The sequence below is a fragment of the Protopterus annectens genome, chromosome 8.part1, assembly GCF_019279795.1.
Source record: "Protopterus annectens isolate FY-2018-M chromosome 8.part1, PAN1.0, whole genome shotgun sequence".
NCBI lineage: Eukaryota > Metazoa > Chordata > Ceratodontiformes > Protopteridae > Protopterus > Protopterus annectens.
The window spans coordinates 372802830-372819122 of record NC_056742.1 but is presented as its reverse complement, the minus strand read 5'-3'; positions in this window follow the sequence as shown (position 1 = coordinate 372819122).

Here is a 16293-nt window from a genome sequence, read left to right as displayed (position 1 = left end):
TAGTACTGTTACCTTTTATGACTTTATTACACTTGTTTCCTTTTTTCACATTGTTATAGCTTATGCTTGGAGCTTTTCTCCCCGGGCCTCTACTGAAAATGGACATGTATCCAGTTAGACTAGCCCGGTCAACAAATGTAAATTAAAATAAATAAATAAATAAAATCAATAAAATCTTGATTTCTATACTCACTACTGCACATCCCTATCCCTTAGCAACATTTCTGGGCACACTCTCCAATTTCCATAACTTTCTTCCCTCTAAACTTCAGTAGTATCCAAACTCACCTGCTACTCTTCAACAGCTCTGCATATTCTCTAGTATTTATTTTCTAGAATACTACTGTTTCCCTAAACAACAACAAACTGACTTCTCTTCAACTAACTTTCTATTCTAACTATACTTAACTCATTTACTTTCACCAGTCACAGTTTCTAATTCATTCTTTATTATGTACTCTCCACAGTCTACTAGATCAGGTCACCAGCTGCCATATTTTACCCTTATAAACTCAGTCTATGCTTTCCCAAAAATATTTTTCCAAAACATACCAAATCTCTCCCCTAATATAACACCCTACCTCTACTAAATAACTTTGTCTAATGTGTTCATTTATCTCAAGTTATCTCAAGTCAGATACTTTAATCACAAAAATTCCAATAAATCTGAACTAAAATGCAGGTGGTTTTACAGTTTCATCCATAAAAACTCCATCCAGTTAAATCAGAGGGGACATTCGGGCATTCACCAAGATCATGGCCCCTACACAACACATTAGAGCCACTTTCAAGTCTATAGTAGGTGTGTCAACAAGTATTTCCTACTTATCGTCTAAATCCAACATCCTCCTCTTCAGTACGAACCTCAGAAGTATGTGTAACAAAATTCAAGACACATATGCATGTACTGATAATGAAAATAGTTTAGGATGTGATACTTCAAGTGTAGTTGCTCAGGATTTCCGAGCAAGCTTTTTGTGCACTTATAGTTTAGATAGTTATGAAATAAGAGAAATATTAAATAAAAATTGGGTGCTAATTTTAGAAGACACTGGTCTGAGCAAATTGCTAGGTGACAAACCAAAGATCACCTATAGGTGGGGTCCTAATATCAAAACCCTTTTAGAGCGTCAAAGTAAAAATAGTAATGTTAGAAATAAAGGTATGTTTAAATGTGGGGCTTGCCGTCAGTGCAAGTTCTTATACACTGATAATCAAGTGAGTATTAGAAATAATACATTTAAAATTCAAGGTAGATATTCATGTACATCAAAAGCCGTCGTTTATTCAGCCATATGTCAGGAATGTTCTGCATTCTATATAGGGAAAACCGAGAGGGAGTTAAAGCAGCGTATTTATGAACATCAGTACGCAATTAAAAAGCAGGACATTACCAATGCCCTAGCAAGGCATTTAGTAAACAACCCAGATCATAGTTTTAAGTTCATAGTGTTATGGCAAGTGCAGTTTGATCCTAGGGGTGGTCCATGGCAACTCGATTTAGAGATCCAAGAATTATGTTGGCAGATTAGAACAATGGCATATGCCCCACCAGGTTTAAATGAGTATATTTCTTTAAAATGCGTACTTAGAAAATTAGCTATGAAGAGATGAGGTGTTTGAGATTCAAAATAGACTGTAATAATGTTGTATGTAATGAATTTAGTACATTTACTAAAGAATTGTAATTAAATTATTACTATTTTTTATTGGTTAACATATTTAATAATGGTATTTATAGATTGTATTTAACAAAATTAATTCAATCTATTTAATTATAAGCATAACCAATAGTTACTCTTTGCCATCCCAAACAATGTTCTTGTTTAGCCTGTACGTTTTTCGTAGAGGTCTTTCGTCACTCGTGTTCACTGTATTTTGCCATTAGTGGAACTTGAAAGAGTTTACAGTATTTTCATTTCATTTAATTTTAATTCAATATATACAAATATATCTTTATCTATTGAAATTAAATAATTTAAGAATTTTTAATAATAATTTTAATGAAGAAAGTAATGGTGTATTTAATAAATGAACAAGCATTTTTAGTTTGTAGCTGTTAGGGTTTGCGTACAATTTCGATTTATGTATATTTGTTGAATTGTTGCTTTTTCTTTTATTTTTCTTATTGGCTAATTGATGGTGATAAATTAATGACATAATGTTATATAAGGTTGATTTAATTAAATTGCAAGATGTCTGATGAAGGAAAGGTATTGCCCTTTCCGAAAGCGCTAATTAAATCTGGTTCTTGCTTTTAAGCGAATCTCCAGTTTTTTGTGCCGCCAATTTTTTGTTGTATTTATATTTAGTTTAACTTTTACCTGAATGTTTATAGTCAATATGTTTTAATGCCATTTTGCCTTTCTCCTTTTACCAATGTTACCATAGTACTGTTACCTTTTATGACTTTATTACACTTGTTTCCTTTTTTCACATTGTTATAGCTTATGCTTGGAGCTTTTCTCCCCGGGCCTCTACTGAAAATGGACATGTATTCAGTTAGACTAGCCCGGTCAACAAATGTAAATTAAAATAAATAAATAAATAAATAAAATCAATAAAATCTTGATTTCTATACTCACTACTGCACATCCCTATCCCTTAGCAACATTTCTGGGCACACTCTCCAATTTCCATAACTTTCTTCCCTCTAAACTTCAGTAGTATCCAAACTCACCTGCTACTCTTCAACAGCTCTGCATATTCTCTAGTATTTATTTTCTAGAATACTACTGTTTCCCTAAACAACAACAAACTGACTTCTCTTCAACTAACTTTCTATTCTAACTATACTTAACTCATTTACTTTCACCAGTCACAGTTTCTAATTCATTCTTTATTATGTACTCTCCACAGTCTACTAGATCAGGTCACCAGCTGCCATATTTTACCCTTATAAACTCAGTCTATGCTTTCCCAAAAATATTTTTCCAAAACATACCAAATCTCTCCCCTAATATAACACCCTACCTCTACTAAATAACTTTGTCTAATGTGTTCATTTATCTCAAGTTATCTCAAGTCAGATACTTTAATCACAAAAATTCCAATAAATCTGAACTAAAATGCAGGTGGTTTTAGAGTTTCATCCATAAAAACTCCATCCAGTTAAATCAGAGGGGACATTCGGACATTCACCAAGATCATGGCCCCCACACAACACATTAGAGCCACTTTCAAGTCTATAGTAGGTGTGTCAACAAGTATTTCCTACTTATCGTCTGAATCCAACATCCTCCTCTTCAGTACGAACCTCAGAAGTATGTGTAACAAAATTCAAGACACATATGCATGTACTGATATCTACTGTCCTGACATAGTGATAGATGCATATATTGATAACTACTGTCCTGATAAAGTGATAGATGCATGTATTGATAACTACTCTACTGATATAGTGATAGATGCATGTATTGATAACAACTTTCTTGATATAGAGGTAGATGCATGTATTGATAACTACTGTCTTGATATAGTGATAGATGCATGTATTGATAACTACTGTTCTGATATAGTGATAGATGCATGTATTGATAACTACTGCCCATATATAGTGATAGATGCATGAATTGATAACTACAGTCTTGGTATAGTGATAGATCCATGTATTGATAACTACTGTCCTGATATAGAGATAGATGCATGTATTGATAACTTCTGTCCTGATGTAGTGATAGAAGCATGTATTGATAACTACTGTCCTGATATAGTGATAAATGCATGTATTGATAACTACTGTCCTGGTAAAGTGATAGATGCATGTATTGATAACTACTGTCCTGATATAGTGATAGATGCTTGTATTGATAACTACTGTCCTGATATATTGATAAATGCATGTATTGATAACTACTGTCCTGATATAGTGATAGATGCATGTATTGATAATTACTGTCCTGATATAGTGATAGATGCATGTATTGATAACTACTGTCCTGATATAGTAATAGATGCATGTATGGATAACTACTGTCCTGATATAGTGATAGATGCATGTATTGATAACTACTCTCTTGATATAGTGATAGATGCATGTATTGATAACTACTGTCCGGATATAGTGATAGATGCATGTCTTGATGACTACTGTCCTGATATAGTGATAGATGCATGTATTGATAACTACTGTCCTGATATACTGATAGATGCATGTATTGATAACTACTGTCCTGATATAGTGATAGGTGCATGTATAGATAACTACTGTCCTGATATAGTGATAGGTGCATGTATTGATATCTACTGTCCATATATATTGATAGATACATGTATTGATAACTACTGTCCTGATACCGTGATAGATGCATGTATTGATAACTACTGTGCTGATATATTGATATATGCACGTATTGATAACTACTGTGCTGATATAGTGATAGATGCATGTATTGATGACTACAGTCTTGATATAGTGATAGATGCATGTATTGATAACTACTGTCCTGATATAGTGATAGATGCATGTATTGATAACTACTGTCCTGATATAGTGATAGATGCATGTATTGATAACTATTGCCTTGATATAGCGATAGATGCATGTATTGAAAACTACTGTCCTGATATAGTGACAGAACTGACTTCTCTTCAACTAACTTTCTATTCTAACTATACTTAACTCATTTCCTTTCACCAGTCACAGTTTCTAATTCATTCTTTATTATGTGGTCTCCACAGTCTACCAGATCAGCTCACCAGCTGCCATATTTCACCCTTATTAACTCCGTCTATGCTTTCCCAAAAACATTTTTCCAAAACATACCAAATCTCTCCCCTAATACAACCCCCTACCTCTACTAAATAACTTGGTCTAATGTGTTCATTTATCTCAAGTTATCTCAAGCCAGACACTTTAATCTCAAAAATTCCAGTAAATCTGAACTAAAATGCAGGTGGTTTTACAGTTTCATCCATAAAAACTCCATCCAGTTAAATCAGAGGGGACATTAGGACATTCACCAAGATCCTGGCCCCTACACAACACACTAGAGACACTTTCAAGTCTAGGTGCATCAACAAGTATTTCCTACTTATCGTCTGAATCCAACACCCTCCTCTTCAGTACGAACCTCAGAATTATGTCTAACAAAATTCAAGATGTACTGATATCTACTGTCCTGATATAGTGATAGATGCATGTATTGATAATTACTGTCCTGATATAGTGATAGATGCATGTATTGATAACTACTGTCCTGATATAGCGATAGATGCATGTATTGATAACTACTGTCCTGATATAGTGATATATGCATGTATTGAAAACTAGTGTCCTGATATAGTGATAGATGCATGTATTAATAACTACTGCCCTGATATAGTGATAGATGCATGTATTGATAACTACTGTCCTGATATAGTGACAGATGCATGTATTGATAACTACTGTCCTGATATAGTAACACATACATGTATTGAGAACTACTGTCCTGATATAGTGACAGATGCATGTATTGATATCTACTGCCCTGATATAGCGATAGACGCATGTATTGATAACTACTGCCCTGATATAGTGATAGATGCATGTATTGATAACTACTGTACTAATATAGTGATAGATGTGTGTATTGAAAACTACTGCCCTGATATAGTGATAGATGCATGTATTGATAACTACTGTACTAATATAGTGATAGATGTGTGTATTGAAAACTACTGTCTTGATATAGTGATAGATGCTTGTATTGATATCTACTGTCCTGATATAGTGATAGATGAAAGTATTGATAACTACTGTCCTGATATAACGATACATGCATGTATTGACAACTACTGTCCTGATATAGTGATAGATGCATGTATTGATATCTACTGTCCAGATATAGTGATAAATGCATGTATTGATATCTACAGTCTTGATATAGTGATAGATCCATGTATTGATAACAACTGTCTTGTTATAGTGATAGATGCATGTATTGATAACTGCTGTCCTGATATAGAGATAGATGCATGCATTGATAACTACTGTATTGATATAGTGATAGATGTATGTATTGATAACTACTGTCCTGATATAGTGATAGATGCATGTATTGATAACTACTGTCTTGATATAGTGATAGATGCATGTATTGACAACTACTGTCCTGACATAGTGATAGATGCATATATTGATAACTACTGTCCTGATATAGTGATAGATGCATGTATGGATAACTACTGTCCTGATAAAGTGATAGATGGATGTATTGATAACTACTCTACTGATATAGTGATAGATGCATGTATTGATAACAACTTTCTTGATATAGAGGTAGATGCATGTATTGATAACTACTGTCTTGATATAGTGATAGATGCATGTATTGATAACTACTGTTCTGATATAGTGATAGATGCATGTATTGATAACTACTGTCCATATATAGTGATAGACGCATGAATTGATAACTACAGTCTTGGTATAGTGATAGATCCATGTATTGATAACTACTGTCCTGATATAGAGATAGATGCATGTATTGATAACTTCTGTCCTGATGTAGTGATAGAAGCATGTATTGATAACTACTGTCCTGATATAGTGATAAATGCATGTATTGATAACTACTGTCCTGGTAAAGTGATAGATGCATGTATTGATAACTACTGTCCTGATATAGTGATAGATGCTTGTATTGATAACTACTGTCCTGATATATTGATAAATGCATGTATTGATAACTACTGTCCTGATATAGTGATAGATGCATGTATTGATAATTACTGTCCTGATATAGTGATAGATGCATGTATTGATAACTACTGTCCTGATATACTGATAGATGCATGTATGGATAACTACTGTCCTGATATAGTGATAAATGCATGTATTGACAACTACTGTCCTGGTAAAGTGATAGATGCATGTATTGATAACTACTGTCCTGATATAGTGATAGATGCTTGTATTGATAACTACTGTCCTGATATATTGATAAATGCATGTATTGATAACTACTGTCTTGGTATGTGATAGATGCATGTACTGATAGCTACTGTCCTGATATAGAGATAGATGCATGCATTGATAACTACTGCCATGATATAGTGATAGATGCACATATTGATTACTACTTTCATGATATAGTAATAGATGCATTTATTGATAACTACTGTCCTGCTATAGTGATAGATGCATGTATTGATAACTACTGTCCTGATATAGTGATAGATGCATGTATTGATAACTACTGTCCTGATATAGTGATAGATGCATGTATGGATAACTACTGTCCTGATATAGTGATAGATGCATGTATTGATAACTACTGTCGTAATATAGTGATAGATGCATGTATCGATAACTGCTGTCTTCATATAGTGAAAGATGCATGTATTGATAACTACTGTCCTGATATAATGATAGATGCATGTATCGATAACTGCTGTCTTGATATAGTGATAGATGCATGTATTGATAACTACTGTCCTGCTATAGTGATAGATGCAAGTATTGTTAACTACTGTCCTGATAGAGTGATAGATGCATGTATTGATAACTACAGTCTTCATAAAGTGATAGATGCATGTATTGATAACTATTGTCCTGATATAGTGATAGATGCATGTATTGATCAGTACTGCCCTGATATAGTGATAGATGCATGTATTGATCACTACTGTCCTGATATAGTGATAGATGCATGTATTGATTATTGTGCTAATATAGTGATAGATGCATGTATTGATTACTGTCCTGATATAGTGATAGATGCATATATTGATAACTACTGTCTTGATATAGTTATAGATGCATGTATTGATAACTACTTTCCTGATATAGTGATAGATGCATGTATTGATAACTTGTTGTTGGGTTTTTCGGCTTTTCCCGGTTAGGGGTTGCCACAGTGGAACTCCGGTCCTCTAATGATTGGCAGTAAATTTTTATGTATCGAGTTGCCAGCTCTGACACACAACCTTCAACGAAGGTACACCCATTCACGCATGTCTCCACACAGAAGACGCTTTAGCTGAGAATCGAACAGGACAGCGTCTTAATGTGAGGTGACAATGCTACCGCAGCACCACCACTGCATGCATGTATTGATAACTACATTCTTGATATAGTGATAGATGCATGTATTGATAACTACTGCTTTGATATAGTGATAGATGCATGTATTGATAACTATTGTCCTGATATAGTGATAGATGCATGTATTGATAACTACTGTCCTGATATAGTGAAAGATGCATGTATTGATAACTGCTGTCCTGATATAGTGATAGATGCATGTATTCATAACTACTGTCCTGATATAGTGATAGATGCAAGTATTGATAACTACTGTCCTGATATAGTGATAGATGCATGTATTGATAACTACTGTCTTGATATAGTGATAGATGCATGTATTGATAACTACTGACTTGATATAGTGATAGATGCATGTATTGATAACTACTGTCCTGATTTAGTGATAGATGCATGTATTGATAACTACTGTCTTGATATAGTGACAGATGCATGTACTGATAGCTACTGTCCTGATATAGTGATAGATGCATGTATTGATAACTAATGTCCTGATATAGTGATAGATGCATGTATTGATTACTACTTTCTTCATATAGTGATAGATGCATGTATTGATAACTACTGTCCTGATATAGTGATAGATGCATGTATTGATAACTACTGTATTGATATAGTGATAGATGCCTGTATTGATAACTACTGTCCTGATATATTGATCGATCCATGTATTGATAACTACAGTCTTGGTACAGTGATAGATGCATGTATTGATAACTACTGTCCTGCTATAGTGATAGATGCAAGTATTGTTAACTACTGTCCTGATATAGTGATAGATGCATGTATTGATAACTACATTCTACATATAGTGACAGATGCATGTATTGATAACTATTGTCCTGATATAGTGACAGATGCATGTATTGATCACTATTGTCCTGATATAGTGATAGATGTATGTATTGATCACTACTGTCCTGATATAGTGATAGATGCATGTATTGATTACTGTCCTAAACTAGTGAAAGATGCATGAATTGATTACTGTCCTGATATAGTGATAGATGCATATATTGATAACTACTGTCCTGATATAGTGATATATGCATGTATTCATAACTACTATCCTGATATAGTGATAGATGCATGTACTGATAACTACTGTATTGATATAGTGATAGATGCATGTACTGATAGCTACTGTCCTGATATAGTGATAGATGCATGTATTGATAACTACTGGCCTGAAATAGTGATAGATGCATGTATTGATTACCACTTTCTTGATATAGTGATAGATGCATGTATTGATAACTACTGTCCTGATATAGTGATAGATGCATGTATTGATAACTACTGTCCTGATATAGTGATATAGTGATAGATGCATGTATTGATAACTAATGTCCTGATATAGTGATAGATGCATGTATTGATAACTACTGTCCTGATATAGTGATAGATGCATGATAGTGATAGACTCTGCTACAGGCCCCATGAAGGCTCAGTGTCTCTCCAACCTAACACCGCTTTTAAGTATTCAACTGCGGTACCACCTTTAACATTCCTATAAGAAAAGTGCAGTCCGGGTCTGAACTGTCTGCAAACAGCTACAGTTAACTTTGAACCTAACACCGCTCTTAAGTATTCAACTGTGGTACCACCTTTAACATTCCTATAAGAAAAGTGCAGTCCGGGTCTGAACTGTCTGTAAACAGCTACAGTTAACTTTCAACCTAACACCGCTCTTAAGTATTCAACTGCGGTACCACCTTTAACATTCCTATAAGAAAAGTGCAGTCCGGGTCTGAACTGTCTGCAAACAGCTACAGTTAACTTTGAACCTAACACCGCTCTTAAGTATTCAACTGCGGTACCACCTTTAACATTCCTATAAGAAAAGTGCAGTCCGGGTCTGAACTGTCTGCAAACAGCTACAGTTAACTTTGAACCTAACACCGCTCTTAAGTATTCAACTGCGGTACCACCTTTAACATTCCTATAAGAAAAGTGCAGTCCGGGTCTGAACTGTCTGCAAACAGCTACAGTTAACTTTGAACCTAACACCGCTCTTAAGTATTCAACTGCGGTACCACCTTTAACATTCCTATAAGAAAAGTGCAGTCCGGGTCTGAACTGTCTGCAAACAGCTACAGTTAACTTTGAACCTAACACCGCTCTTAAGTATTCAACTGCGGTACCACCTTTAACATTCCTATAAGAAAAGTGCAGTCCGGGTCTGAACTGTCTGCAAACAGCTACAGTTAACTTTGAACCTAACACCGCTCTTAAGTATTCAACTGCGGTACCACCTTTAACATTCCTATAAGAAAAGTGCAGTCCGGGTCTGAACTGTCTGCAAACAGCTACAGTTAACTTTGAACCTAACACCGCTCTTAAGTATTCAACTGCGGTACCACCTTTAACATTCCTATAAGAAAAGTGCAGTCCGGGTCTGAACTGTCTGCAAACAGCTACAGTTAACTTTGAACCTAACACCGCTCTTAAGTATTCAACTGCGGTACCACCTTTAACATTCCTATAAGAAAAGTGCAGTCCGGGTCTGAACTGTCTGCAAACAGCTACAGTTAACTTTGAACCTAACACCGCTCTTAAGTATTCAACTGCGGTACCACCTTTAACATTCCTATAAGAAAAGTGCAGTCCGGGTCTGAACTGTCTGCAAACAGCTACAGTTAACTTTGAACCTAACACCGCTCTTAAGTATTCAACTGCGGTACCACCTTTAACATTCCTATAAGAAAAGTGCAGTCCGGGTCTGAACTGTCTGCAAACAGCTACAGTTAACTTTGAACCTAACACCGCTCTTAAGTATTCAACTGCGGTACCACCTTTAACATTCCTATAAGAAAAGTGCAGTCCGGGTCTGAACTGTCTGCAAACAGCTACAGTTAACTTTGAACCTAACACCGCTCTTAAGTATTCAACTGCGGTACCACCTTTAACATTCCTATAAGAAAAGTGCAGTCCGGGTCTGAACTGTCTGCAAACAGCTACAGTTAACTTTGAACCTAACACCGCTCTTAAGTATTCAACTGCGGTACCACCTTTAACATTCCTATAAGAAAAGTGCAGTCCGGGTCTGAACTGTCTGCAAACAGCTACAGTTAACTTTGAACCTAACACCGCTCTTAAGTATTCAACTGCGGTACCACCTTTAACATTCCTATAAGAAAAGTGCAGTCCGGGTCTGAACTGTCTGCAAACAGCTACAGTTAACTTTGAACCTAACACCGCTCTTAAGTATTCAACTGCGGTACCACCTTTAACATTCCTATAAGAAAAGTGCAGTCCGGGTCTGAACTGTCTGCAAACAGCTACAGTTAACTTTGAACCTAACACCGCTCTTAAGTATTCAACTGCGGTACCACCTTTAACATTCCTATAAGAAAAGTGCAGTCCGGGTCTGAACTGTCTGCAAACAGCTACAGTTAACTTTGAACCTAACACCGCTCTTAAGTATTCAACTGCGGTACCACCTTTAACATTCCTATAAGAAAAGTGCAGTCCGGGTCTGAACTGTCTGCAAACAGCTACAGTTAACTTTGAACCTAACACCGCTCTTAAGTATTCAACTGCGGTACCACCTTTAACATTCCTATAAGAAAAGTGCAGTCCGGGTCTGAACTGTCTGCAAACAGCTACAGTTAACTTTGAACCTAACACCGCTCTTAAGTATTCAACTGCGGTACCACCTTTAACATTCCTATAAGAAAAGTGCAGTCCGGGTCTGAACTGTCTGCAAACAGCTACAGTTAACTTTGAACCTAACACCGCTCTTAAGTATTCAACTGCGGTACCACCTTTAACATTCCTATAAGAAAAGTGCAGTCCGGGTCTGAACTGTCTGCAAACAGCTACAGTTAACTTTGAACCTAACACCGCTCTTAAGTATTCAACTGCGGTACCACCTTTAACATTCCTATAAGAAAAGTGCAGTCCGGGTCTGAACTGTCTGCAAACAGCTACAGTTAACTTTGAACCTAACACCGCTCTTAAGTATTCAACTGCGGTACCACCTTTAACATTCCTATAAGAAAAGTGCAGTCCGGGTCTGAACTGTCTGCAAACAGCTACAGTTAACTTTGAACCTAACACCGCTCTTAAGTATTCAACTGCGGTACCACCTTTAACATTCCTATAAGAAAAGTGCAGTCCGGGTCTGAACTGTCTGCAAACAGCTACAGTTAACTTTGAACCTAACACCGCTCTTAAGTATTCAACTGCGGTACCACCTTTAACATTCCTATAAGAAAAGTGCAGTCCGGGTCTGAACTGTCTGCAAACAGCTACAGTTAACTTTGAACCTAACACCGCTCTTAAGTATTCAACTGCGGTACCACCTTTAACATTCCTATAAGAAAAGTGCAGTCCGGGTCTGAACTGTCTGCAAACAGCTACAGTTAACTTTGAACCTAACACCGCTCTTAAGTATTCAACTGCGGTACCACCTTTAACATTCCTATAAGAAAAGTGCAGTCCGGGTCTGAACTGTCTGCAAACAGCTACAGTTAACTTTGAACCTAACACCGCTCTTAAGTATTCAACTGCGGTACCACCTTTAACATTCCTATAAGAAAAGTGCAGTCCGGGTCTGAACTGTCTGCAAACAGCTACAGTTAACTTTGAACCTAACACCGCTCTTAAGTATTCAACTGCGGTACCACCTTTAACATTCCTATAAGAAAAGTGCAGTCCGGGTCTGAACTGTCTGCAAACAGCTACAGTTAACTTTGAACCTAACACCGCTCTTAAGTATTCAACTGCGGTACCACCTTTAACATTCCTATAAGAAAAGTGCAGTCCGGGTCTGAACTGTCTGCAAACAGCTACAGTTAACTTTGAACCTAACACCGCTCTTAAGTATTCAACTGCGGTACCACCTTTAACATTCCTATAAGAAAAGTGCAGTCCGGGTCTGAACTGTCTGCAAACAGCTACAGTTAACTTTGAACCTAACACCGCTCTTAAGTATTCAACTGCGGTACCACCTTTAACATTCCTATAAGAAAAGTGCAGTCCGGGTCTGAACTGTCTGCAAACAGCTACAGTTAACTTTGAACCTAACACCGCTCTTAAGTATTCAACTGCGGTACCACCTTTAACATTCCTATAAGAAAAGTGCAGTCCGGGTCTGAACTGTCTGCAAACAGCTACAGTTAACTTTGAACCTAACACCGCTCTTAAGTATTCAACTGCGGTACCACCTTTAACATTCCTATAAGAAAAGTGCAGTCCGGGTCTGAACTGTCTGCAAACAGCTACAGTTAACTTTGAACCTAACACCGCTCTTAAGTATTCAACTGCGGTACCACCTTTAACATTCCTATAAGAAAAGTGCAGTCCGGGTCTGAACTGTCTGCAAACAGCTACAGTTAACTTTGAACCTAACACCGCTCTTAAGTATTCAACTGCGGTACCACCTTTAACATTCCTATAAGAAAAGTGCAGTCCGGGTCTGAACTGTCTGCAAACAGCTACAGTTAACTTTGAACCTAACACCGCTCTTAAGTATTCAACTGCGGTACCACCTTTAACATTCCTATAAGAAAAGTGCAGTCCGGGTCTGAACTGTCTGCAAACAGCTACAGTTAACTTTGAACCTAACACCGCTCTTAAGTATTCAACTGCGGTACCACCTTTAACATTCCTATAAGAAAAGTGCAGTCCGGGTCTGAACTGTCTGCAAACAGCTACAGTTAACTTTGAACCTAACACCGCTCTTAAGTATTCAACTGCGGTACCACCTTTAACATTCCTATAAGAAAAGTGCAGTCCGGGTCTGAACTGTCTGCAAACAGCTACAGTTAACTTTGAACCTAACACCGCTCTTAAGTATTCAACTGCGGTACCACCTTTAACATTCCTATAAGAAAAGTGCAGTCCGGGTCTGAACTGTCTGCAAACAGCTACAGTTAACTTTGAACCTAACACCGCTCTTAAGTATTCAACTGCGGTACCACCTTTAACATTCCTATAAGAAAAGTGCAGTCCGGGTCTGAACTGTCTGCAAACAGCTACAGTTAACTTTGAACCTAACACCGCTCTTAAGTATTCAACTGCGGTACCACCTTTAACATTCCTATAAGAAAAGTGCAGTCCGGGTCTGAACTGTCTGCAAACAGCTACAGTTAACTTTGAACCTAACACCGCTCTTAAGTATTCAACTGCGGTACCACCTTTAACATTCCTATAAGAAAAGTGCAGTCCGGGTCTGAACTGTCTGCAAACAGCTACAGTTAACTTTGAACCTAACACCGCTCTTAAGTATTCAACTGCGGTACCACCTTTAACATTCCTATAAGAAAAGTGCAGTCCGGGTCTGAACTGTCTGCAAACAGCTACAGTTAACTTTGAACCTAACACCGCTCTTAAGTATTCAACTGCGGTACCACCTTTAACATTCCTATAAGAAAAGTGCAGTCCGGGTCTGAACTGTCTGCAAACAGCTACAGTTAACTTTGAACCTAACACCGCTCTTAAGTATTCAACTGCGGTACCACCTTTAACATTCCTATAAGAAAAGTGCAGTCCGGGTCTGAACTGTCTGCAAACAGCTACAGTTAACTTTGAACCTAACACCGCTCTTAAGTATTCAACTGCGGTACCACCTTTAACATTCCTATAAGAAAAGTGCAGTCCGGGTCTGAACTGTCTGCAAACAGCTACAGTTAACTTTGAACCTAACACCGCTCTTAAGTATTCAACTGCGGTACCACCTTTAACATTCCTATAAGAAAAGTGCAGTCCGGGTCTGAACTGTCTGCAAACAGCTACAGTTAACTTTGAACCTAACACCGCTCTTAAGTATTCAACTGCGGTACCACCTTTAACATTCCTATAAGAAAAGTGCAGTCCGGGTCTGAACTGTCTGCAAACAGCTACAGTTAACTTTGAACCTAACACCGCTCTTAAGTATTCAACTGCGGTACCACCTTTAACATTCCTATAAGAAAAGTGCAGTCCGGGTCTGAACTGTCTGCAAACAGCTACAGTTAACTTTGAACCTAACACCGCTCTTAAGTATTCAACTGCGGTACCACCTTTAACATTCCTATAAGAAAAGTGCAGTCCGGGTCTGAACTGTCTGCAAACAGCTACAGTTAACTTTGAACCTAACACCGCTCTTAAGTATTCAACTGCGGTACCACCTTTAACATTCCTATAAGAAAAGTGCAGTCCGGGTCTGAACTGTCTGCAAACAGCTACAGTTAACTTTGAACCTAACACCGCTCTTAAGTATTCAACTGCGGTACCACCTTTAACATTCCTATAAGAAAAGTGCAGTCCGGGTCTGAACTGTCTGCAAACAGCTACAGTTAACTTTGAACCTAACACCGCTCTTAAGTATTCAACTGCGGTACCACCTTTAACATTCCTATAAGAAAAGTGCAGTCCGGGTCTGAACTGTCTGCAAACAGCTACAGTTAACTTTGAACCTAACACCGCTCTTAAGTATTCAACTGCGGTACCACCTTTAACATTCCTATAAGAAAAGTGCAGTCCGGGTCTGAACTGTCTGCAAACAGCTACAGTTAACTTTGAACCTAACACCGCTCTTAAGTATTCAACTGCGGTACCACCTTTAACATTCCTATAAGAAAAGTGCAGTCCGGGTCTGAACTGTCTGCAAACAGCTACAGTTAACTTTGAACCTAACACCGCTCTTAAGTATTCAACTGCGGTACCACCTTTAACATTCCTATAAGAAAAGTGCAGTCCGGGTCTGAACTGTCTGCAAACAGCTACAGTTAACTTTGAACCTAACACCGCTCTTAAGTATTCAACTGCGGTACCACCTTTAACATTCCTATAAGAAAAGTGCAGTCCGGGTCTGAACTGTCTGCAAACAGCTACAGTTAACTTTGAACCTAACACCGCTCTTAAGTATTCAACTGCGGTACCACCTTTAACATTCCTATAAGAAAAGTGCAGTCCGGGTCTGAACTGTCTGCAAACAGCTACAGTTAACTTTGAACCTAACACCGCTCTTAAGTATTCAACTGCGGTACCACCTTTAACATTCCTATAAGAAAAGTGCAGTCCGGGTCTGAACTGTCTGCAAACAGCTACAGTTAACTTTGAACCTAACACCGCTCTTAAGTATTCAACTGCGGTACCACCTTTAACATTCCTATAAGAAAAGTGCAGTCCGGGTCTGAACTGTCTGCAAACAGCTACAGTTAACTTTGAACCTAACACCGCTCTTAAGTATTCAACTGCGGTACCACCTTTAACATTCCTATAAGAAAAGTGCAGTCCGGGTCTGAACTGTCTGCAAACAGCTACAGTTAACTTTG